The sequence below is a fragment of the Rhinopithecus bieti genome, unplaced genomic scaffold, assembly GCF_001698545.2.
Source record: "Rhinopithecus bieti isolate Rb0 unplaced genomic scaffold, ASM169854v2 scaffold_5273, whole genome shotgun sequence".
In the NCBI taxonomy this organism is placed as follows: domain Eukaryota; kingdom Metazoa; phylum Chordata; class Mammalia; order Primates; family Cercopithecidae; genus Rhinopithecus; species Rhinopithecus bieti.
This window is the reverse complement of record NW_016805057.1, coordinates 1,058,255-1,085,620: the sequence shown is the minus strand read 5'-3', so window position 1 is coordinate 1,085,620 and position 27,366 is coordinate 1,058,255.

Here is a 27,366-nt window from a genome sequence, read left to right as displayed (position 1 = left end):
GCCAACATGGAGAAGCCCCATCTCTACTAAAAACTCAAAATTAGCCAGGTGTGGTGGCACATGTCTGTAATCCCAGCTACTCGGGAGGCTGAGGCAGGAGAATTGCTTAAACCCAGTAGGCGGAGGTTGCGGTGAGCCAAGATCGTACCATTGCACTCCAGCCTGGGCAACAAGAGTGAAACTCCGTCCCCATCCCCTACCCTCCCACCAAAAAGAGGAGCATGTGATTTAAGAGGAGAGCATGGCGTATAAATGATTATGATATAATAAGAGCTACCATTGAAGATTGTGCAGTGTGAAATGTAAATCTAAGGTAAGGCTGTTACAGAAAGTTTCTCTGAGAAAGTAACATTTGGGCCTAGTCTTAAAGAGTGAGGGGTTCAGATTTGAGGAAAGGAGACAAACATAACAAGGAAGGGAAACAACATGGAAAAAACACGGAAGCATGCAGATACAGAAATGGGAAGTATGTGTAACAGGGAGTGTTGGAAGATGAGGCTAAAGGGAGAAGGCAGACCTGAGTGGATGCCTCAAAGGCGTTTGGAATTTAATGTGTAGCCCCAAAGCGGGAAGTCATTGGAATATTTTAGACAGAGGAAGGACATGTGCTCTCTCTCTTCTCTGTCCGTGTCTTCCCTTTAGAGATTTTCCCTTTAGAGACCTTATTTTTCCCTATTGTCACGACTACTTTCTCTGCTAATGTTTTGTACCTACTTCCCTGCAAAGCTAATTTATTTGATTAGAGTAAAATGGTCTTAGGTTGCAGTTTAGAACATCCTAAAAATCAGGAAGTTTGTGTCTGCTACCCCCTGATCACAGTACATTGTGACCCTGGTTGCATTTTGTTGCTTGAGAAATTGACAACAGACCATGATCATCTTATTCCACTCTTATTGTTAAAAAGAAAAAAGAATGACACCTTCGTATATAAAAAGAATTCCATATATTCTGCTAGATTGCCAAAATGAGGGTGGACATGAAAGCAACTTAATCTGTACACTTAAGACTTTCTTAATATTTTTTGTTTAACCCTTTTTCGGCTTTTCATTTTCTGGGCCTAGATTATAAATGGGCACACTAGTCTTAAAGTCAGGAGAGCCTCTTTTCTATGGAGCTGCTAAAATGCTCCTGGCAATTGTTCTTTTCATTTTTGACCCATTGCAGTGCATCCACAATTGTATGGTTGTTTGTGCAACATCGTCTTAGCCAGTCTCATAATAAACCATTCTTTGGAATTTTACAAAGATGTCATTCTTGGCACCTAAACAGAGAATCATTTGTGCCTAACCAATCATTTTCCATTTATAAATCCTGTTCAATTAGAAAGTAGTGTATGAACAGCATCCTGTTTTTGTAAATGTAATTTGAAATAGCAGGTGGCAAACTTGCATTTTATATTACCTGGATATCTCAAGCCTTTATGCTTACTCATTCACACAGGTCGGCTAGTGAAGCCAACTGTAGAAGGTGTGGGAGGCAAGCAAGCCAGCCTCGGGGGAACCCAGGGCTCATTTGGTCAATACTGCCACCTGCTGGGGCTTAGCTGCTGGAATGGAAAGGCTGTCCAAGAGAGAGCTATAAGCCATCCTGAAGGAACCTCTGTGTAGTTCCAGTACTAATCAGCTATTATGTTTCTAGGTGACAACCTACCCGTAACTGAAAGGACTTTATGAACTCTAGAGCATTGTATCAGTCAGTGTAAAGTGGCATTAGATTATGTTGGTAACACATAATCTCCAGCAATGATGAGACTCAGAGAACAAAGCAACACACTAAAGACTCAAAGATCTTAGAGTATCAGAACTGGAAGAACCTTAAGCTAGATGTGGTGGAACTTTAGTATATAGTTACATGAGTCACCTAGGCACTTGTTAAAATGCAGATTCCTGGGCCTAACCCAAGAGCCTTTGACTCAGTAGGCCCAAGCTCGGTCATATTTAACAAGCTCCCCACAAGGTTCTGATGCAGGTAGTCTAGCACCATGCTAGAGAAGAGTGCTACCTTAAATATACGGACAAGAACTTCTCAGCCATTTTTCTTACTAATGCCTCATTTCAGTCAGTAAGAAAAACTACATCTTCCATCAATGGGATGAGTCATCATCATACCGTAACTGGTTCTTTGAAGCACACGCACACAAATTATTGTTGGATTGTTTTGTTCTGCAACAACAACAAAAGAGTCACTTTTAAATAATTATCTTGGCCGGGCACGGTAGCTCAGGCCTGTAATCCCAGCACTTTGGGAGGGCGAAGTGGTTGGATCACCTGAGGACAGGAGTTCGAGACCAGCCTGGCCAACATGGTGAAACCCCATCTGTACTAAAAATACAAAAAATTAGCTGGGTGTGGTGGCATGCACCTGTAATCTCAGCTGCTCAGGTGGCTGAGGCAGGAGAATTGCTTGAACCCGGGAGGCAAAGGTTGCATTGAGCCGAGATCATGCCACTGCACTCCAGCCTGGGCAATAAGAGCAAAAGTCCGTCTCAAAATAATAATTATTATTATTATCTTTCTTCTCTGAGAAGGAAATTTTGTAATTTATATTGGTCAGCTTATTGTGTAATGCTTTTTGGCCTTCAGCATTGGCAAGCAAAGGTGGAGTTTCATATTACACTTAAATAGCCATCATTTCCATGACCATAGTAATCGCTTAGTAAATGTTTATTGAATTGTTAGGGACCTAAAACACCATACTACAGACTCTTTTCTTTGGAGAAGCCAAACACAAAGCTGCATCCCTGATAGTTTTGGGGGATGTCTTATCACTTTTTTTTTAGACAGAGTTTCGTTCTTATTGCCCAGGCTGGAGTGCAATGGCACAATCTCGGCTCACTGCAATTTCTGGGTTCAAGTGATTCTCCTGCCTCAGCCTCTCTAGTAGCTGGGATTACAGGTCCCCACCACCATGCCTGGCTAATTTTTGTATTTTTAGTAGAGATGAGATTTCACCATGGTGGCCAGGCTGGTCCCAAACTCCTGACCTTAGGTGATCCGCCCACCTCGGCCTCCCAAAGTGTTGGGATTACAGGCATGAGCCACCAAGCCCAGCCTTATTATCACTTCTTATTCCCTTATCTGTGTTGGCAAGCTTGGATAAAGTACAAATAGTAGTAAATACAAATAACGGTTCTCCTTCTTACATAGGAAAAAATAAGTGGGTGGCCTAATAACAAATTTGAGAACTCATCTGAGAACTGAGAATTCTGAATACCTGTCATATGCTTGCTTGATAGAATATTCTCAAAAATGTTACTCATTTTTTATATATGTTACTGCTCCTGAAACTGTGAACTGAGTTCATTTCAATCTGTGAACTGAGTCCATTGAACTCAAGGGCAGATTACACTTGGTGTACTGTGTCACATTGAGTGAGGACCAGTAATTTTTTCGTGTATTTCATCTAGTGTTTTTTGTGGGGTTTTTTGTTGTCGTTGTTGTTTATTTTAGCTTTTAAGTTGTTGGCATTCAGGACTTTCAACCCCTTTAATGCACATGATCATATATTTAGTGCAGTTATTTAGTGCATTTAGTGCAGTTATCATCGCACATGTAGAATCAAAAGGCAGTTTATTGAACCTCCTTATAGAGAAATCTTGCTGAGCTTTTAGGATCATACTTTTTATGACTTGCATATGTGTTTCGGCATATCACCTTATTTTAGGTTTTGTTCCCTGCCTTTATAATCTCATTTGTTAGGGGTTTTGTTTTTGTTTTAGGTGTACCTGAAGGAAATCTTAAAAGAAATTGGTGTTCAGAATGTAAAAGGGATCCACAAAAACACATGGGAGCTGAAGCCAGAGTACAGACACTATCAAGGAGAAGAAAAGAGTGACTGAGAAGCCTCCTAGTCAGCATGCTAGTGAAACAGCTAGCGGCGATGCTGTGCAAAAGGCGCTGATACTGGAAGGCTTGAACACTGTATGTTAATAGGGGTTAAGTGACAATACTTTCATTTCTCTCTGTAAATTTTTTAAACCTGTAATTCTTGTAAAGTTTCTTAACTGTTTTTTTGAGGAGAAAGAACAAATTTATTTAAAGACTTAACTTGTATTAAACCAGATTACTCACAATAGGAATAGGGGTTGGAGGATTAAGAGGGTTTTTCTTAAATGTTAGCTTTTAATGTGTACAATTAGGAAATGTTTTTTAAATGAGGACTCTCTACCCTTGCTGTATCTGAGGAGCTGAGGTAATACAGATCCAAGGAGAATTGTATAGCAAGAAAAGAACAGTCAGCTACAGAAACTCTTAAAAGGAATAAAAAGCCAAAGTTCCTCATTTTGAAATTGTCAAAGAACAAAGTGGTGTTTTTCTTTTAAACAGGTGATCATGTTTCATGTTCATACTCAACGTTAATAAAAGGAGAGCATTTAAGTTTGTAGTGAAATGACAGTGTTCATGATTAGCTTATTTTACCATAGTGATACTGAGATGAGAAATGTGCAGAATCATGGTCAATTAATGTTTCTTTTGTTTGCTTTTAAGATAATTAGAAGTAAAATATCTTTCCAAAATTTCAAGATATGTCTCCCCCAGTCAGATTATAAACTTCTCAAAACTGGCTTGCCCCCAGAATTTTATTGCTCATCCAGCAGACATGTATTGACCAATACATGGCAAATGATACCAGCAAGTCAAAAGAGGGATGTAGGGGTCCAATCGAGACAGAAAAGGTTAGTTTCAATTCCTGGGGCATTAAAATGTTGCTTTTCTCTTTCTCTTCAATTAATTTTTTAATGAAAACCATGCACGTATATGTTAGTTTTTTCTAGCACAAATTATTATATATTAAGCAATCCAAAATCATACCATCAAGACCATCAAACAAAACAAAGAAGCTTAAGTAAACTAAGCACAGGGAAAAATTGGTTTTTCACTCATTCATTTTGTCAGCTGCTTCTGGATGCTGCAACCAAGAAGTAGCAAATGCTTAAGTTGCCATAGCGTTTGCAGGAAAAAAAGAGAAAAAATAATAAAAATAAGCAAGGAGCAAATGCCAGAAATTGAAGAAAATGTTATATAATGAAAGCAAGGAGATATCTATCCATTGAGAAAAACAATTTTTATATTATTTGCTTTTAGCAGCAAAGCTTTAGAATTCTGAGATTGTTACAGCACTAAGAAGATTTTTATTCTTGTGTATACACTGGAAAATAAAATTCTGAGTAAGGAGGGTGTTCCCATTCCCCACTCCACCTCATATTGTCTTATGTACAGGAACCAAATGTGGTATGCCCATTCCTGATGACTGGAAGCTCGGTGTCAGGAAGCCCATGGATAATGGTCTGATAAATCTATATGGAACTGAGAATTCTGGATACCTGCCGTGTGCTTGGTTCATAGCATGTATCTTCCCCAAAACCTTTTATATATGTGGTACTGCCCTGAAACAGACGTGTGTCTCCTCTGCTGATGTCTTTTGTTTTGTGACAGTGCCTACCATATTGAACGAGGTGGCTGTGCCAGAAGTTTCCAGGGCAGAACTGTGTCTTATTTGAAGCTGTGCTTTGGTTTTTTTTGTAAACTGGTTTCTTCTGCTTCTTTTACCCTGTTACCTCAGCATACCTGATTGCATGAGCTTGAGTCTCTTGAACACTTATCTCTTCAGTAGGATATGTAATTTAGGGCCTAGACTGATGCTGTTTCTGATTAAGTTTTTTAAATTGCTTTTTGTTGAGATGGAGTCTCTCTCTGTTGCCCAGGCTGGAATGCGGTGGTGTGATCTTGGCTCACTGCCACCTCCGTCTCCCAGGTTCAAGCGATTCTTCTGCCTCAGCCTTCCAAGCAGCTGGGATTACAGGCACCCGCCACCACGCCCGGCTAAATTTTGTATTTTTAGTAGAGACGAGGTTTCACCGTGTTGGCCAGGCTGGTCTTGAACTTCTGATCTCAAGTGATCTACCCACCTCAGCCTCCCAGAGTGCTGGGATTACAGGTGTGAGCCACCACGCCTGGCTTAAATTGCTTTCGTATTTAACATTAAAATGTGGCTGCTGGCCATGGAGGAGATTTTCCCTTCTACCCAGGTTCCCTTATTCTTTTATTTCAGGACTCTCTTACTCTGACAGACTTTTGACAAAAATCAAAAAGTAGGAATCCTAAGCCCTTATAAACTGTGAGAGTGAGAGGAAAACAGATAAAGGAGATGACACACCTCTGGTATGTGTCATATCATAGACAGGAAAGCCATATTTTTTTTTTTTTTTTTTTTTGGAGGGAGTCTCACTCCTGTCGCCCAGGCTATGAGTGCAGTGGCGCGATCTCGGCTCCTGAAGCTTCTTGCCCCTGGGTCACATTCTTCTGCCTCAGCCTCCAGAGTATGGGGATAAGGGCCGCCACCAGCCTGGCAATTTTTTGTAGTTTTAGGTAGACGGGTTCACTGTGTTAGGAGGATGGTTTGATTCTGACTCATGACTCCACGCCGCCTAAGCCTCCCAAAGTGCTGGGATTACAGGTGTCCCCGACCTGGCCAGGAGGCATATTTTAATAATGATAGTTGTTAAAGCTCAACTAATAACACACTGAGGGGTGCTTTAACTGACAAATATAATAAGATTATATGTTGTGGCTGTGCTGTGGTGGCTCATGCTGTAATCCAGCACTTTGGGAGGCCGAGCACGTGGATCACAAAGGTAATGGAGTTTGAGACCAGCCCTGGCAAAAAAACATGATGAACCGTCTCTACTAAAAATACAAATAGCCAGGTGCGGTGGCAGGCACCTGTAATCCCAGCACTCGGGGGCGAGGCAGGAGAATTGCTTGAAACCAGGAGGCGGAGGTTGCGTGGCTGAGATCTCCACTTACACTGCAACCTGGGTGACAGCAGACTCATCCTTGGGTGGAGAGGGGAGATTAATAGTTGCTGGGCATTGGAAGATTGAATACATGTTACCACAGTAACTTCTAAGTGATCTGCTAGGTGGCATGGTTATGCTGTAATCCACACTTTGCGAGCTGAGTGCGGCATACTGAGTATGGAGGTCAGACAGCCTGGGCACATGTGAAACGGTACTCTACATAGCAAAAATCAGTGGCGTGTGGTGCCCTGTAATCCCAGTTATTGGGAGACTGAGGAGAAACACCTGAACTGGGGGTTTCAGTGACTGAGATGGCCCACTGCATTCCAGCCTGGGTGAACGAGCAGACTCCATCTTCAAAAAAATAAAAATAAAAAAAGTGATGGATCATTTAAAAAGGGAAGATTGCCGCTTTTGGTCATGGCAGTCTTAGGATATCAGCACAAGTGCAACTGGTTTTGTAGGTCTCTGAGCAATTTCTTTGGAGCTTATTTTCATCATTGTTCAGGTACTATCAGTGGATATAATAACACTTATCAGGGCATATGTGCTCATAGTATGGTAAGTCATCTAAATATTTATCCTATTTGACTCACAATGCTGATGGTAAGTAATGTCTTTTTGGACCATTTCCCTGCTAGCATACCATTCGTGAGTACTGGTTCTATTCGGGAATTCTACCCTGGCCAAAATCAGAGTCTGCTTTCCAGATTCTTTCTCTCTCCCACCCACCTCACCTCAAACCAAGAAAGTGGAGGGTGATCCCAGCAAAAAATTGTGGAAGGAATGGAGTTTGTTTTGGCCCCCTCTTGAATCCTGAACCCGAACCCCTCTATCCAGTGGTGAAGACTAAACTTCCCCCTCCTTTTTAAATCTGACACCAACTGCTCTATCGCAGATGAAGATCAACTTCCGCTTTAGAGTCAAATCTTTCGATGCATGTATCTTGGACACTTTGTACCTTGTAGAGGCGGGACGGTGGTTCACACAGTAATCCAACTTTTGGAGGCCGAGATGGGTGGTACGAGGTCAAGAGATTGAACCATCCTGCAACATGGTGAACCCTGTCTCTAAGTAAAAATACAAAAATTAGGCTGGCGGGTGTGGCTCAAGCTGTAATCCATCCCCAAAACTTTTGGGAGGCCGAACGGCGGTCATGAGTCGGAGTAACCATCCTGGCTAACAATGGTGAAACCCGTCTCTACTAAAAAATACAAAAAACTAGCGGGCAGTGGCGGGCTGTAGTCCCAGCTACTAGAGGCTGAGCAGGAGAAGTGGCATGGAACCGGGGGCAGAGCTTGCAGTGTGAGCTGCGATCCGGGATGACTCCAGCCTGGCGACAGAGCGAGACTGCATCTCAAAAAAAAAAAAAAAAAAAAAAAAATACAATTAGCTGGGTGTGGTGGTGCGTGCCTGTAGTCCCAGCTACTTGGGAGGCTGAGGCAGGAGAATCACTTGAACCCGGGAAGCGGAGGTTGCAGTGAGCCGAGATCTGTGCCACTGCACTCCAGCCTGGCAACAGAGCAAGTCTCCATCCCCACCTCCCACCTCCCCCCCAAAAAAAAGTACCTTGTAGAGAGTGCAGCTTTAGAGTGGACTCTGTGATTTAGACCTCTGCATGTTTGAGGCTCCCAGTGCAGTGTGTTGTGGGGAGGGATGCTGAACTGAGAGGGGAGCTGCAGACATCACCTGCTGCAGATCGCCTTCACCACATTGGCCATTTTCCCTAGCATTTGTGTGAGAAAGTCTAGGAGATGATAAAGTGGTTCTTTTTTTGTTTGCTCTTTTTTTCTTTTTTTTCTTCCTGAGACAGGGTTTCACTCCTCACCTAGGCTGGAGTACAGTGGTGCAATCTCAGCTCACTGCAACCTCCACCTCCTGGGTTCAAGCGATTCTCCTGCCTCAGCCTCCTGAGTAGCTGGGATTACAGGCGCCCAGCACCACACCTGGCTAATTTTTGTATTTTTAGAAGAGACGGGGTTTCATCATGTTGGCCAGGCTGGACTCCTAACCTCCAGTGATCTGCCTGCCTCAGTCTCCCAAAGTGCTTGGATTCGTTTCTCTGACATGAGTCCAGAGAAAGTTCCTGAGCCTAATATCATTTTCTTTTTTATTTTTAAAGAGATGGTGTCTCGCTTTGTCACACAGACTGGAGTGCAGTGGCACAATCATGGCTCACTGCAGTGTCAAACTTCTGGGCTCAAACAATCCTCTCATCTCAGCCTCCCAAGTAGTTGGGACTACAGGCACGCACTACCATACCTGGCTACTTTTTTAAAACGTTTTTTGTAGAGATGGGGTCTCACTGTGTTGTCCATACTAGTCTTGAACTCCTGGGCTCAATTGATTCTCACACCTCAGCCTCCCAGAGTGCTAGAATTACAGACATGAGCCACTGTGCCTGACCTAATGTCAATTTTTTTTTTTTGAGACGGAGTCTCACTCTGTCACCCAGGCTGGGGCACAGTGGTGCAATCTTGGCTTCAAGCAGTTCCCTGCCTCAGCCTCCCAAGAAGCTGGGATTACAGGCACACACCACCACACCCAGCTAATTTTTATCTGATTGTGTTAGAAATTGTTTAAGTTTAAAAGGACTTTTCAGATGCATTAGCTTTCAGTTTAACTGGGTTCTATTAAGTCATTTAGTCTAACATGTTAGGGCTTTCCAGAATGATTTTCTTGACCGGGCATGGTGGTTCAAGCCTGTAATCCCAGCACTTTGGGAGGCCGAGGTGGGCGAATCACGAGGTCAGGAGATTGATACCATCCTGGCTAACACGGTGAAACCCCGTCTCTACTAAAAAATACAAAAAACTAGCCGGGCGAGGTGGCGGGCACCTGTAGTCCCGGCTACACGGGAGGCTGAGGCAGGAGAATGGCGTAAACCCAGGAGGCGGAGCTTGCAGTGAGCTGAGATCCGGCCACTGCACTCCAGCCTGGGTGACAGAGCAAGACTCCGTCTCAAAAAAAAAAAAAGAATGATTTTCTTGTGTACCATATTTTTAAATGTTGAAACTTATATTTAAGTGGTCTCAAGGGTATAAGTTTTTTTATTGTGTTGTAGAAATGTAAGTTCACCAAAAGAATATATTTCTGACTAAGAACTATAATCTGGTTTGGTCATGAAACACAATGGCTGTTTGGTATCTACTAAGCATGACTGTATCTCGGGCACTGGAGATACAAAAGCACTAGACATAAGCATTCACAATCTCGTGGGAAATGCAGCTGTGGATGGGTAACAATACCATGTAGGTACAGAGGTTGCTTTCCATGAGAAGACTCCAGTTAATTCGTTGTTGTCACTTGTGCTCTTCATGGATTTCCAGTGTGTCAAGCATTTGAATGCAATAACGTATACTTAATTTTAAAACTTCATTGAATATAATTTAATCATCGACAGTTCTTAAGACACAAAAGGATTTATGCAGTGCCTCAGACTGACTATTATGAACACATAGTGGATGTCTGTAATACAATGATCTCAATAGAATGTTGAATTAAGAGCTTACTGGGCTAGTCCTCTTGACATTTAAGCTTTACTTCTGATTACCATTCCAGTGTGTTTCGTTGAACAAAAGCCTGTCAACCACTTTGCCATTTATGTATTCAGTGAAAAATCACTGCTGCTAGGCACGGTGGCCAGCACTTTGGGAGGCCAAGGTGGGCGGATTGCCTGAGGTCGGGAGTTCGAGATCAGCCTGACCAATGTTGAGAAACCCCATGTCTACTAAAAATACAAAATTAGCCAGGCGTGGTGACACATGACTGTAATCCCAGTTACTCAGGAGGCTGAGGCAAGAGAATCGCTTGAACCCCGGAGGCAGAGGTTGCAGTGAGCCAAGATCGCACCATTGCACTCCAGCCTGGGCATCAAGAACAAAACTCCGTCTCAAACAAAAAAGCATTGCTGCCCACTGTGTGCCAGGCACCAGGGGTAGAGGTGTTACGTACTTGTGATAATGGACCTTATATACCACCAGTTCTCTGCCTGTCTTACTAAATAAGCAAGAAGAAAAATAGCTCATGTTTCTTGGACCCTTACTGTGTGTCCAGGACCATGCTAAGCATTTAACTCATATAACTCATTTAACCCTCCCAGCCACCCTGTAATCTGGGTTCTCTTATTATCTGTGTTCTGTCGATGTGAGTCCGGAGGCACTGAAAGGTTAAAGAACCTGCCCTGGGTCATGCAGTAGAATATACAGTAGAACCTGCCCAGGTCTAGCCAAGGGCAGGAGCCAGATCAAATCCCAGAATGGCACTGTGGAACACAGGCTCCTGGCCACCGTGTGTTAGACAATGGGTGCGCCACTGCTTGGTGCCCACAGCTGTCATTCACCTGCCTTGGGTTCAATGACTCCTCACTCAATGCTGGGGGCAAAGTCTCAAGAGTTACCTTTCCGGAACCAAAAATAATTGCTTCAGGATTTTGCCCCAGTTGCTTTGTCTTTAGAGATTGGGTTTCCAGTGCTTATTTCTTTTGTAGAGTTTCTTATTATGGAATGATGTTCCTTTTTTGCTGTAGATTCAAATGAGGAGATACTTCCCATTAATGACTGCAGATGGCCAGTGTATTTGATTTCTTTCCATCCGAGACCACTCAATGACTCTCCAATGCCAGGCTCATGAGAAAATTGCTGGCTTGGGTGGTCACAGCCAGGGGTCTTTGCCATGTCCCAGTGATCACAAAGAAGTCCGTCAGCTTGAGGCCCCCAGGTAATGGGGATACAGTGAGGAACAAATAAGACAGGTCCTTGCATTTAGGGGGCCATGGTATTGAAGAAGACTGGGAAGCAAATCAATGGCAGCATCGTGTCTTAAGTGCAGCAGTAGAAATACGTGGGAGAATGTTTTAAGAGCTACCTAGATTCAAAGCTTGGGACTTTGAACAAGTTGCCTACCATCAGTGCCTGTTTACCTGTCTGTGAAATAGAAATGTTAAGAGTATCTATCTCATAGAATTGTGATGAAAATTAAATGTCAGTTTAATGGTCATATATGGAACACTGCATGGCACATAAAAAGTACTTTATCAGGGTTGGCTATTATATAAAATGTGGGGTAGCACAGAGAATGAAACGACTAGTTACATTTTTGGAGAATCAGGAGAGCTTCTTAGGAGTTGGTATCTGAGTTGTGTTTTAAAGGAATGTAGGAGTTCATAAAAGTCAAAGAGCAGGAAGTACAGAAAGAGCAAGTGCAAGAGAATTTGAATAGCCTTACTTCCCTAGGTGGTTTGAATGAGAACCTTCACACACCTTCAGTGTACTTGCAGATACAGCAGATTGTAAAAGACTGTGACTTGGCAAGTTGAGTACATTCTCAGTCTGATAGAGCAACTTGGAATCAGGTAATCTCACCCTGGGCCCAAGTGGAATGGATGAGGAGTTAGGCAGGGCTGACCTCCATCGGCTGTGCACACAGGTGCAGACTGATGCCAACAACTCAATGACTCTTTTATTTGCAGCAGGCGTTTTCCTTTTGATTCATCCCTGAACACATTTATTTAATATGGTCTAATTAGAGTAGCTGTCCAAAACAACCTGATATAATTGTATGTGTTAGAAGTTTGAGGTCCCAATCACTTACTCTCCATCACTGGAAGCTCTGATAAAGATAAATAAGGAGCAGGGGCTAAATGGGGTCAAATGATTCACCTTCTTGGTGGAGGCCCAGTAACTCCTAGCTGGACTAGAGAACCTAGCTAAGAACTGAGGCCAAAGTGGAGAATCTCCTTATCTTTTTCCTCAGGTAGAGATGACTGGTCACCAACAGAAGTTGGCCTGACTACCACTTGCAGGTGAAAAATCTGGAGTAGTTGGTCTTCCCAGAGGTATCACAGCCTAGTGTCCTCACCCTGTGGGAGTGGACATAGGACTTCAAGAACACAGCAAACACAGAATGGGAAAGGGATGAACCTAACCATGTCAAAATTCCCTGATACATTGTTAAGGAATGTTTGTTAACTTAGTGGAATAGAAAAGATGGACTTTTGAAAAGGCACAAATGATTGAATGGTAGCAGGCTACCCAGTGAACTCATCCAAGTCCCTTCAAGCCTGCCTACTCCCCCAGATTCCCCTCTGGACTACCAGTTACCTCCACCCCTACCCCAAGGACACAGCTGAGACATTTGTGAGCACTCACTCAGCCATATGTTCAGACAGCATTTGTCACATGTTGACCTGCAAGAGACACGACTGGCATGAAACTGCCAATTAGCACTTCAGAAATAATCTTCTCTCACCAGTGATGCTAAAAGGGAAACTTCATATAAAGGAGAATATATTTGTGAAGCACATACAAAGGATTTGTATCCAGACTGTATAAAAGTCTCTTAAAATTTTAATAAAATAATAAAACAATTCAGTTTTAAAACAGGCAATATCCAGGCGAGGTAGAAAAAAATAAATAAAAATTTTAAAAACGAGCAATAAATGTGAATATACCTTTCATCAAGAAGGTGTAGATGAACAAGCACATGAAAAGCTGCTCAGCATAATTGGTCATTAGAGAAATGCAAATTAAAACTACAAAAGAATGCTGCATACCTGTCAGAAGAGCTAGAACTTTTTTTTTTTTTTTTTTTTTTTGGTGGGGAAGGGGGGTGGGTGTTTTGTTTTGCTTTTGAGACGGAGTATATCGCTCTGTCACCCAGGCTGGAGTACAGTGGCACAATCTTGGCTTACTGTAACCTCTGCCTCCCTGGTTCAAGCAATTCTCCTGCCCCAGCCTCCCAAGTAGCTGGGATTACAGGTGTGCACCACCACACCCAGCTGACTTTTGTATTTTTAGTTGAGATGGGTTTTTCTTCCGTTGTGGCCAGGCCGGTCTCGAACTCCTGACCTCAGGTGATCCGCCCACCTCGGCCTCCCAAAGTGTTGGGATTACAGGCGTGAGCCAGTGCGCTTGGCCAGAATAGCTAAAACTTTAGAAACCTGACAGTGTCAAGTGCTAATGAGCATGCAGAGCAACCGGAACACATGGTTCATGGAATGCAAAAGGATACAGGTTCTTTGGAAAACAGTTTGGCAGTTTGTTGTAAAGTTAAACACACTGCCGTACACAACCCAGCAATCCCACTCCTATAGTTTACCCAGGAGAAATGAAGACATATGTGCACACAGAAGCCTGTATAGAAGGGTTTATAGCAACTTTATTATTATTATTATTATTATTATTTTTTGATGCGGAGTTTTGCTCCTGTCACCCAGGCTGGCGTGCAGTGACACAATCTCAGCTCACTGCAACCTCCACGTCCCAGGTTCAAGTGATTTTCCAGATTTGCCCCCTGAATAGCTGGGATTACAGGCGTGCACCACCACACCCAGCTAATTTTTTTTTTTTTATTTTTTTTATTTTTTATTTATTTATTTATTTATTTATTGAGATGGAGTCTTGCTCTGCCACCCAGGCTGGAGTGCAGTGGCGTGATCTCGGCTTACTGCAACCTCTGCCTCCCAGGTTCAAGCAGGTCTCTGCCTCAGCCTCCCAAGTAGCTGGGATTACAGGCGCCTGCTACCACACCTGGCTAATTTTTTGTTTTGTTTTGTTTTGTTTTGTTTGAGACAGTTTTGCTCTTGTTGCCCAGGCTGGAGTGCAATGATGCGATCTCGGCTCACCGCAACCTCTGTCTCCCGGGCTCAAGTGATTCTCCTGCCTCAGCCTCCTGAGTAGCTGAGATTACAGGCATGCACCACCACACCTGGCTAGTTTTGCATTTTTAGTAGAGACAGGGTTTCTCCATGTTGGTCAGGCTGGTCTTGAACTCCTGACCTCAGGTGATCCACCCACCTCAGCCTCCCAAAGTGCTAGGATTACAGGCGGGAGCCACTGAGCCTGGCCATTTTTTTGTGTTTTTAGTAGAGATGGGGTTTCACCAAGTTGGCCAGGCTGGTCTTGAACTCCTGACCTCGTGATCCACCTGCCTTGGCCTCCCAAAGTGCTGGGATTGCAGGCATGAGCCTCCACGCCTGGCTTATAGCAACTTTAATTCTAATCACCAAAAACTGGAAACTCCCCAAATGTCCACCAGCTTGTAACTAGATAAAGCAAACTGTGATATAGTCATACAATGGAATACTACTAAGCAATGAAAATGAAGGACCTAGTGATACAATAACAGTTCAATCTCCAATGCATTCTACTAGGTTTAAAGAAACCAGACTCAGTGGTATGTACTGAATGCTTCTGTGTATGTGGCATTCTGGAAAAGGCGAAACCAGAGGGATAAAAACACAGGACAGTATTTGCCTGAGGTTGACTACAAAAAGGGAACTTTGCAGGCAATGGAAATCCTGATTGTGGTGGCAGCTATATGACACTGTGTATGTTAAAACTTGCACATTGTTTTACTGCATAAAAGTGTTAACTAAAAGAGTGTCTGGGTACAATGGCTCAGGCCTATAATACCAGCACTTTGGGAGGCCAAGTCAGGAGGATCGCCAGAGGTCAGGAGTTTGAGACCAGCCTGGCCAACATGGCAGAACCCCATCTCTACTAAAAATACAAAAATTAGCCAGGTGTGGTGACATGCACATGTAATCCCGGCTACTTGGGAGGTTGAAGCAGAAGAATCACTTGAACACGGGAGGCAGAGGCTGCAGTGAGTCAAGATGGTGCCACTGCACTCCAGCCTGCATGACAGAGTGAGACTCCGTCTCATCATCATCATAAAAGCAGAGAAAACCAAGGTAAGTTCTTGACCATGCAACTATGAAAAAAATTGAGGCTAGAATTCAAGTCCACTTGAGCCAAAGCTTTTGCTAAATTACTAGCCCCACAACGTCTCCTTTCTTATTTCTGATGGAGTTATGGATCTGAAAGGAGGGTGGGTGCCTGCTTCCCTTCCCATGCTACACTCTTGGCATAGCTCGGCCACCTGGGCCCAGGCCCTTATGCATGGAAAGCAGCAGCACCAGCAGCTGCTAGAGGCTTTTCTGTTCAAACACAGCTTATGGAGGTAGTGAATCCTTCTTACTCACCAAGCTTCCTATCCACTTCGAAAATAAAACTCTTAATCACCTTCAGACAGCATCAGCAAGTGAAACCTTAACAATGTGAAACACTCAGCTTTGAGATCACATTGTTACCCACCTACACAAAGATTCATCCCAAGCTCCATAAACCTAGCCTGCAAGCTAAATAAATTGAACCTCGACATGTTGATTTCTCAAGCTGTATTTAACTGATGTTGCACGTGGATACCAAGTAATCAACTGGGAAAGGACAGAAAAGAAAAAACAGGATTATTTTAATTAACAGAAAAAAAAATACTTTCTGTTGGACTCAATTGGTTGATTGCCACATGGAAAAAAAAAAAAAAACTGAGTGTGTCAATCAAGAGTAGGGCATCACATGCGCTAGAAAAGAAGCCAGGAAGTTAGAGCCGGTTTGCACGCTCTCCATCACATGTGATATTTTTGCTGGGTGTTTTTAGACAGCTGTTGTCATCAGTAACTGGGGATGGAGAAACTTGTCCTGGTTTGGGGAAAGTGGTTGAGGTGAGGCTGGTATCTTTGTACTGGATATAAAGAAAAGGGTATCTTTGTACTGGGCGGGAGAGCGGTGAAAATGATCTTTAATGTTGCTGTGGTTTGAAGATCCGATCAGCCTTGCCCAGCGCAAGACTGCAGAGGGGTCTACTGTATTGTTCTTTTCACCCAGAGGCTCTGGACATGGCAGAGGCCCAGCTACAACACCCACACTGAGTTTTACACATGGACATCCCACTGTGGACAGGAGGCAGGCACCAGACAGGCATGCATGTTCTCAGAAAAGACCATTCCCTGCATGGCTTCACAGCAGTCTCACCTCCCCCCTGCTGCAGGCCCACCTGCTTCTACACACACTCTTGCACGCACCCAGAAATGCTTGTCTTTATCACTTAATCCTTACTCAGTTCCCTCCTACTCAAGGCCCTTTCAGTTGTACGAAAGAAAAGTTTATTCATGGCTGGGCACAGTGCCTCATGCCTATAATCCCAGCATTTTGGGAGGCTGAAGCAGGAGGATCAGTTGAGCCCAGGAGGTCAAGACCAGCCTGGGCAATATAGTGAAACCCCATCTCTACAAAAAAATAAAACATTGGCTGGGCATGGTGGCGCACGCCTGTAGTCCCAGCTACTCCAGAGGCTGAGGTGGGAGGATCACTTGAGCCCAGGAGTTGGAGATTTCAGTGAGCTATGATTGCATCTCTGTACTCCAGCCTGGCTGACAGATCAAGACCATGACTGAAAAGTCCAGCCAGGCACCATGGATCACTTGAGGCCAGGGGTTCGAGAACAGTCTGGCCAACATGGGGAAACCCTATCTCTACTAAAATACAAGAAATTAGCCAGGTGTGGTGTTGGGCGCCTGTAATTGCAGCTACTCATGAGGCTGAGGCACGAGAATCACTTGAACCCAGGAGGTGGAGGTTGCAGGGAGCTGAGATTACCCCACTGCACTCTAGCCTGGGTGACTGAGACCCTGTCTGAAAAAACACAAATTTAAAAAGTCCATTCAAGGTGGCTCAAAGGTAGGAGGCACAGTCCTCACGGAGACCGGCCCTCCCTTTCTTGGGCCGCAGGGTCTTTGCTGGTGGCCTGCCTCTGTGTATCTGCAGCATCCTGCTCTCTACAGATTGGCTTCCCTGGGTCCATGCAGTTCGAGTTCCGCCATAACTTGGCATGCACTGTGATTTGTCTTGATATGGTGCCAGCTCTGGCTTCACTTTTACATGATTTCTCACCTTAGCTCCCCATAGCTGGCTGACTCACTCTAGGTCCCATTTCCAGGTTTTCCAGATCAATCTGATGGTTGCTCACCTTGGGTCAGGTCAGTGGGGCTAGAGGGACTAGAGAGGAAAGCAGGAGAGTGCATGTGTGTTCACAGCCAGTAGGAGCTGTAATTGTGGGGCCGGCGTGATTCTCAAGGAAGGGTTCGTGTCTAGCTGGGCACTCCAGAAAAAGACCACGGTATCCTCGGACTGTGGTAGCTACTCGGGAATGCTTTTCTGAGAATGTGAGCTCTACCTGAGGTTCCATCGTACTCCACTCTGGTGAGAACCTGTGCCTAGGTCTGAGTTCCACAACTAAAGAGAGTACTGAAAAAAAGGTTTACCAGTGAATTTCAACATAACAGTGACAGTTATGAGGGAAAGGTCCTCATAATTGCAGTGGTGCAATCGTGGCTCACTGCTGCCTCAACCTCCCAAGCTCAAGCGATCTTCCCACCTCAGCCTCCTGAGTAGCCAGGACTACAGGCATGGATCACCACATCCAGCTAATTTTTGTTTGTTTGTTTGTTTGTTTGTTTTTGTAGAGACAAGGTCTCCCTGTGTTGCCCAGACTGGTCTCCAATTCCTGGGCTCAAGGGATCCTCTCGCCTTGGCTTCCCAAAGTGCTGGGATTACAGGCTTTAGCCACCATGCCACGCCTCCACAGTTATTTCTGATGATCAAGCAGGTCTGAAAACTATTGCATTCATAAAACATTTTCAACCAGAAAATTAATAAAAAGGGCTGTTTGGTGGTGGGGTTTTCCTGGCCATGAACAAACAGCTTGTGGGAAAGTTCACGACTTTCCTGAAAAAGCACAGTGACATTCCACCTACACATCACACCACACACCCTGCCCTGAGAACTTGAGAATGAATCGACTGACAGTGTGAGCCTTAGGAGGCCTCCCTGCTCTCACCTGAAAGCCAAGGATGAGAATAGCGGTGGGAGGGATGAATGAGAAGAGTATAAAGTGGCTTTACTCAGTGCCTGCTACATAGTAGATGTTCAGTAAGCATTTATTATTGACTGTTTTCAGAGCTACTGCCACTCAGTAGTAAAGGTAACTGCATTTCACACATTTCTAGCCACCTCACAGGAAATGACCATAGAGCCATTAATGGGTATGAAAAGCCAGGGACAAAGGAAATCTCATACTGAGTAAAGACGGTTGTCTTTATCAAACACACCAAATAATAACTCCAGTGTAGAATAAAACGTAAATATTGATTGGCCCTAGGGCCCTTGCTAACTAGTTTAGAGTCCTGTGGGTTCAAATGTCTCCTCTGTACCCCTACTCAAAGGCATCAGAGCCAGCAAACCAGTTGCATCAGCCCCTACACAGCCAGATGTGGACCTCCCACTGCTTGACTATAGGTTTTCCTGATTGTGTCCCTCCCTCCTTGGGGTGAATGTCCCAATAGGAAAAATGGAAAGGAGGAAGTATTTGTTGCCCCTGTGTGCATAACTTACCCTTCAAAATATCAGTTCAGGCCAGGTGCAATGGCTTACGCCTGTAATCCCAGCACTTTGGGAGGCCAAAGTGGGTGGATCACTGGAAGTCAGGAGTTCAAGACCAGCCTGGCCAACATGGTGAAACCCCATCTCTACTAAAACTACAAAAAATCAGCCGGATGTGGTGGCGGGGGCCTGTAATCCCAGCTTCTCGGGAGGCTGAGGCACAAGAATTGCTTGAACTGAAGGCAGAGGTTGCAATGAGCCGAGATCACGCCACTGTACTCCAGCCTTGGCTACAGGAGTGAAACTCTGTCTAAAAAAAAAAAAAACGGCTGAGGCAGGAGAATCCCTTGAACTCGGGAGATGGAGGTTGCAATGAGCCGAGATTGCGCCACTGCACTCCAGCCTGGGCGACACAGTGAGACTGCATCTCAAAATTTAAAAAAATAAAAAACAGTCTAGTTGGTTGACATTGTAGGTCCCTGGTTCCTTCTCTGCTCCGATTTCCTTGCCCTTCAGGGTATGACTTCTGCAGGCGATAACAGCACTGGGAGTAGCTGGAGCAAGTGCCTCTTCATGATCGCTTGCGGGTTCTGGCAGGCACTTCAGTCACACTGTTAGGTATGCTTTAGAGTGCATATTGGCAACAAAATAAAGGTGGATCACGCTCAGAGTTCTTACTGGTTTTGTACCTTAGCATTTGTGACAAAAAGGAGAAGTCTCTGAGCTGGCAGCGCCTCACTTTGTAGGATAATGAGAAATCCAGGCACATTTTTGTTTTGGTGCAGCAGCTGGTATCTCAGCCCATTTAAGTTGCTTTCACAAGATGCCATAGACCGAGGAGCTTATAAACAGAATGTTTTTCTCCCAGTTCCAGAGGCTGGAAGTCAGTTCTGGTGAGGATCCTCTTCTGGGTTACAGACTGCCTTTTCTTTGTGACTTCACATGGTAGAAAGAGGGAAAGAGAGCTGTCTGGGGTCTTTTCTATAAGGGCACTAATCCCATTCATGAGGGCTCCACCCTCATGATGTAATCACCTCCCCAATCTCCTCCTCCTAATGCCATCACCTTGGGTATGAGGATTTCAATATGAATTTTAGAAGGGACACAGTTGACCGGCGTGGTGGCTGACGCCTGTAATCCCAGCACTTTGGGAGGCCGAGACGGGCGGATCATGAGGTCAGGAGTTCAAGACCAGCCTGACCAACATGGCAAAACCCCGTCTCTGCTAAAAATACAAAAATTAGCCGGGCATGGTGGTTCGTGCCTGTAATCTCACCTACTCAGGAGGTTGAGGCCGGAGAATTGCTTGAAACCGGGAGGCAGAGGTTGCAGTCAGCCAAGATCGTGCCACTGCACTCCAGCCTGAGCGACAGAGCAAGACTCTGTCTCAAAAAAAAAAAAAAAAAGAAGGAACACATACATTCACCCCGTAACAGTTGGTTAGTCATACCTTGAATGAGCTTGATATGAGAATATGTTTCCCTTTTTTTTTTTTTTTTTTTTGAGTCAGGGTCTTGCCCTGATACTTCTTTTTTTTTAATGATGAATAAACCTTATTTTGAAAACAACTATTTGCTGCCTTCCTTCCTCAGCTGAAATGAATGCACAACTCTGTTATTTTTCCAAGTGGAGGCTACACCTACACAGGATCTACTTTTGGGCTTGGAGAGGGTGGTTAGTGCCACAGCGCACTTGCCAAATTAATTTAAATTGGGCTGAATACAATCCCTGCGGGTGAGTTGAAATCACTCTGACCTCGAGCTTGGGTGGTGACAATTAGCATTACATACAGTTGAGAGCAAGCAGCGGGGTCAGCCTGGGGGGTGTCTTTCTAAGCATGTTTCTCTGGGATCTGGCAAAAGGAATTCAGAAACAGCGTCAGTCAGATCTGCAGGAGCTTTGGTTACTTTTTCTGATAGCTGACACTGTCCCCTCACTTGGCTTCCAGGAGACTGGATAACGGGTGAAGAAACAGCTCCTTCCTCTAGGTTTGGGGGACAGGGAAGGATGGATGGCTGGGCTGATAATTAGTGTTTACCGTAAGGTTTTTGACTGTGTAAAGGGAAGTCAGGGGTCTCACAAAATTACTGTTGAGTTCAGGCCCCAATATCAATGATTTGAAAGAAATTAAAAGGATCTAAAGAAAAAGAGACTAGAAATAATTTAATGAAAACGTAACTTCGGCCGGGCGCGGTGGCTCAAGCCTGTAATCCCAGCACTTTGGGAGGCCGAGACGGGCGGATCACAAGGTCAGGAGATCGAGACCATCCTGGCTAACACGGTGAAACCCCGTCTCTACTAAAAGATACAAAAAACTAGCCGGGCGAGGTGGCGGGCGCCTGTAGTCCCAGCTACTCCGGAGGCTGAGGCAGGAGAATGGCGTAAACCCGCGAGGCGGAGCTTGCAGTGAGCTGAGATCCGGCCACACTGCACTCCAGCCTGGGAGACAGAGCCAGACTCCGTCTCAAAAAAAAAAAAAAGAAAAGAAAAGAAAACGTAACTTCTAATCACTCTACTTCGGTTTATCATGTATAAGCAATGTCAACCACACCTATTCTCAGAAAAAAATTTTGAGATTACTTAAAACTTCCTCTACAGATGAAGGGACTTCTAGTGAAAAGGGCATAGGCTCTGGGGCAGGATTTCAGCTGCTCAAATTTCAGCTGCTTGGAAACAGCTTCTGTCTCTGAGTTTGTGTTTCTTCTTCCTTATAAAGGCTACAACCAAAGTACCAACCTTCCATAGATATTGTAAGGGTAAACCTATTAGCTGTTACTTATTTTTATTAGCGTGGGTCCCTTGAGTTGTAAATGATAGAAACTCAGACTGGCCTAAGCAAAAAAATAGAATGAATCTGCACCGTGGACCTTAATATTAGGGATAAATAATGCAAAGACGTAGTATATAGGCCCATTGGTTGATTACTGATTCCATTACAATATAACTTAATGAAGGCTTGTCAGTAAGGAACTCAGCTTGTACTTCCAGAACAGCACATCTTGAGACTGATGTGTTTGTTTGTTTGTTTGTTTGTTTGGGACAAAGTCTCCCTTTGTTGCCCAGGCTGGAGTGCAGTGGCATAATCTCGGCTCCGTGCGACCTCTGCCTCCCTGGTTCAAACAATTCTCCTGGCCGGGCGCGGTGGCTCAAGCCTGTAATCCCAGCACTTTGGGAGGCCGAGACGGGCGGATCACGAGGTCAGGAGATCGAGACCATCCTGGCTAACACGGTGAAACCCCGTCTCTACTAAAAAAAAAATACAAAAAAAAAAAAACAAAAAACAATTCTCCTGTCTCAGCCTCCCAAATAGCTGGGATTATAGGCACCTACTGCCACGCCTGGCTAATTTTCATATTTTTAGTAGAGACAGGGTTTCACCATGTTAGCCAGGCTGCTCTTGAACTCCTGACCTCAAGTGATCTGCCCACCGCAGCCTCCCAAAGTGCTGGGATTGCAGGTGTGAGCCACTGCGCCCAGCCATTGAGACTGACTGGATGCAAGTACTGAGCTTAGAGAACCTGCAGGCCTGGTGACAGCTTGTCTCCTACATGGTCTTTCTCCAGTCTCAGCATCCTCCATGCTTTTAGAACCCTGCCTCCTCCGTGGTGTCGCTCTGCTAGCAAACATGCTCTGTAGGAAGAGACTCGTGAGCATTCTTGTGGATATTTTAAATTTTCTTCTTTAGGAAATGGCACTAGAGTAACAGGTTATAGGAAAATGTGAGAATTATGAAATAGTAGCACTGCTGAAACTCACAGGTCCTTGGGAATTGTGTGATTGGAACTCCCTAGAGGTGCAGGCCTAGCCTGGCAGGTCAGCAGGGGTACAGGAGCGGGAAGATGGAGGGGAGACACCGTGCTACCACGTCGGGAGGCCCATTAAACTGTGAGCTCCTCCTACCAAGGTAGAGCTTGGAATGAGTGTTTTTGTCCCCTTTAGGTAGCACAGCACTTGGCACATAAGAAACACTTAATAAATACTTGCTAAATGAATATACCGATAAATAACAATGTTGTCAACTCAGGTAGAAATAGACAAGAAGGGTAGAACAAAGATGTTCTGAAGGAAGAAATGACCAGAGTTAATAATGCATATGTGAGATAGAGAACAAAGATCCCAAATGAAATGGATTTTTATTTATTTCCAATGGACCGATACAGGGAAGCACTGAGCGTTTCCATTTGGACATAATGAGTTTAAACTGCAGTCCAGTCACTGAAGTTGAAGACGTGGGACTAGAGTCTAGAGGTCTGGACTTAGCGATGGAGATGACAAAGTTCTTGGAACTGGGGGAGAGGGACCAGAGGAGTGAGACTGGTAGTAAACAGAAACCATCAAATAGATGTTGATTGTTGGTGATGATGATTTTATTATTATTATTTTTGGAGAAAGGGTCTCCTCACTCTGGCCCAGGCTGGAGTGCAGTGATACAATCTCAGCTCACTGCAACCTCCACCTCCTGGGCTCAGGCGATCCTCCCACCTCAGCCTCCCCGGTAGCTGGGACCACAGGCACGTGCCACCATGCCCTGCTAATATTTTTTTGTATTTTTAATACAAATGGGGTTTTGCCGTGTTGGCCAGGCTGGTCTCAAACTCCTGACCTCAAACGATCCACCCACCTCGGCCTCCCAAAGTGCTAGATTAAAGGAGTGAGCCACTGCACCTGGCCAGCCTCATCCTTTTTAACAGCCATCATAGGATTTATGATATGAACAAACCATAATTTATTTAAATGTTCCCCTAATACACATTTAGGCTGTTTCCAGACTTGAGTTTTGTTCTGTTCTGCTTCACTTTGTAACAATGCTGCAAGAACACCTCTGCCTATAGATCCCTGTGCTCTGTGTGGCCACACCCATTTTAGGAGGCCCTGTCCCTGAGGGAGAGGCCAGCATCATCAGGCAGTATCAGTCATGGTGTTTCAGGCCTGAGTTCTATCCTGATTCTACTCAAGCTTTAGGAGCTGAGGCGTTTGCAAATCGGCTGTGACAATTCCTGAGGAACCAAGTTTCTGTAAATACTAGGGATTACTAACCTCTTCAACTTCTGTTTAACCAATTTTCACCTCCAATATCTATGCCGTAAACTTTCTCTATCCTTAAAGAAAATTTTCTGACACCAAACAGGTTTATTTCTCCCTACTCAAGGTCAGACTTTTACTTTTATTTTATTTTTTTGAGACAGAGTCTCGCTCTGTCGCCCAGACTGGAGTGCAGTGGCGCGATCTCGGCTCACTGCAAGCTCCGCCTCCCGGGTTCATGCCATTCTCCTACCTCGGCCTCCCAAGTAGCTGGGACTACAGGCACCCGCCCCGTGCCTGGCTAATTTTTTGTATTTTTAGTAGAGACGGGGTTTCACTGTGTTAGCCAGGATGGTCTCGATCTCCTGACCTCGTGATCCACCCGCCTTGGCCCCCAAAGTGCTGGGATTACAGGTGTGAGCCACCACGCCCGGCTCAGACTTTTACTTTTAAACAATTATTTTATGCCAGTCGCGGTGGCTTACGCCTGTAATCCCAGCACTTTGGGAGGCCGAGGTGGGTGGATCACTTGAAGTCAGGAGTTCGAGACCAGCCTGGGTAACATGGTGAAACACCACCCACCCCCACCCCCACTGTCTCTACAAAAAATACAAGAATTAGCTGCATGTGGTGGTGCGTGCCTGTAGTCCCAGCTACTCTGGAGGCTGAAGCATAAGAATCGCCTGAACCTGGGAGATGGAGGCTGCAGCGAGCCGAGATTGTACCACTGCACTCCAGCCTGGGTGACAGAGTGAGACTCTGTCTCAATAATAATAATAATAATAATTTTATTTTCTATTTTTATAGGTGGAGTCTTGCTATGTTGCTTAGGCTGGTCATGAACTTCTGGGCTCAAACGATCCTCCCACCTCAGCCTCCCAAAGTGCTGGGACTACAGGCATGAGCCAGCATGCCCAAAACAGATTTTTACTTTTTAAATAAGTTTTCTTCTCTCTCAGAGTTTAAATGTGCTCAAAGTCTCTCTGTTTCTATTTTTTATATATTTTTTTAACAATTTTGCTCTGAAACCAACTCCTTCATGAAGGAATCAGCTGCTTCTTATTTTTCTTTTCTTTTCTTTTCTTTCTTTTTTTTCTTTTTTGAGACAGGATCTTGCTCTATCGCCCAGGTTGGAGTACAGTGGCGTGATCATAGCTCACTGCAACTTCTACCTCCCAAGCTCAAGTAATTCTCCCACCTCAGTCTCACACATAGGTGGAGACTACAGGTGCATGTCACCATGCCCAGCAATTTTTTTTAAATTTTGGTAGAGACAAGGTCTTTGTTTTTGTTTTTGTTGTTTGTTTGTTTGTTGTTTATTTTTTTGAGATGGAGTCTTGCTCTCTTGCCCAGGCTGGAGTGCAGTGGCACGATCTCGGCTCACTGCAACCTCAGCCTCCCAAATTCAATCAATTCTCCTGCCTCAGCCTCCTGGGTAGCTGGGATTACAGGCGTGTACCACCACGCCCAGCTAATTTTTATATTTTTAGTAGAGACAGGGTTTTGCTATGTTGGCCATGCTGGTCTTGAACTCCTGACCTCAAGTGATCTGCCCGCCTTGGCCTCCCAAAGTGCTGGGGTTACAGGTGTGAGCCACCATGCCCGGTTAAGGTCTTGATATGTTGCCCAGGTTGGTCTCGAACTCCTAAGCTCAAGCGATCCTCCCACCTTGGCCTCTCAAAAGTGCTGGGATTACAGGTGTTAGCCACCTGCCTGATTTTTCTTATTTTATGGCATCATGTTTGTTCTTCTTTTATAGATGCTCTGTTGTAGATTTCTCTAGAATACTAATTAGCAGTCTTGCGCTCTTCTGTACCCTGCATTACATCTGTTTTCTATGTGTTCATCTTGGTCTTTCTCTTTCGTGCTGAAGTCTCTGTTGGTGATTCTTGCCTATTTGTTCACATTTTTTAAATGAGGAAATGAAATGTTTGATTAGGAGTTCTCTGTGTGGGCAGGATCTGTCACCAACAGACTTTGCTTTGGGTGAGCAGGTGGGAACCCGGCCATGGTTCTGGGAATCCTGAAATGCCAGCATGTGGAGGACCTAAATTTGGGACACCACACATTCTCACTTCCCTGAGTTTCCCCAGAGAGTTTATTCAGTTTTCTAAAGAGAAAAATACTATGGAACGTCATATTATGTTTTACATGATCTCACCTAGAGAGAAACAGCTGACTCTAGACCCCCTCTGAGCATCACTGTGGTGCATATTCCTTCTCCTCCGCCTTCCATAACAGCCTCCAAATATTGACTACCTAGGAGGCCCAGGAACTGTAATAGGTACTTTACATAGATCACCTCACAACTACCCGGGAAGGTAAATACTAGTATCCCTATATTCCAGAAGGGTAAATTGAGCCTTAGAGAGGCTAAATAAAACATCCACAGCCAATGAGAAGTGAAGGGAGAATTTAAACTCGAATCTCTCTCACTCCAAAAGCCATATGAATCCCAGCTACTTGGGAGGCTGAGGCGGGAGGATCGCTTGATGCCTGGACACTGTCTCTGCTGTTGGCAGAAATGGAGGGAGGCCGCTGAGTGAGTGTCAGACCCTGTCTCTTAAGTTTCTGATGTCATCCAAGGTCACTCAGCAGGTTAGAACTTCGAGTCAGCAGCCATTTTCTAATTCTGAGGTTGCTTCAAACCTTTCTGTCTTGGAGCTCTTATTTTTGAAAAAAGAACGAATAAAAGAGTCATCACAGTTGCCTTTATGGGTTGGCTGGTGTCAGGTCTACAAGAAAAGGGCTTGGGATTGTTCATTTTAAAACAAAGTGACCCAGTAACTCCCTGATGACTTTGATTGATTCTTACTGTTTGATAATAACTTGCCATTTGCTAGCAAATCTGCTTGCAGAAAGAAATGAGGAAAATGTTCCCAACCAGAAGGTGGAAAGCTTCTCCTTAACACATCAGTTTTACAGTTGTGAGAGACAAATATGTTTAATAATACATATATTATTAAAGATAGGACATTCTCCCCATCCCCAACACACACCTCTTCAGAAATTATTTTCTGATCCACAGAAGAGGGAGCAATTTGTACTCATAGGAAAATAAACTTCTGGTATGCATTTAAAAAGTGGTTCATGTATTGCTTCTTGGCCTTTTGGCTAAGATCAAGTGTAAAAAATGGTTCATGTATGCATTCTTAAAACAGAATGATTCCTGGCCGGGCGCGGTGGCTCAAGCCTGTAATCCCAGCACTTTGGGAGGCCAAGACGGGCGGATCACGAGGTCAGGAGATCGAGACCATCCTGGCTAACACGGTGAAACCCCGTCTCTACTAAAAAATACAAAAATCTAGCCGGGCGAGGTGGCGG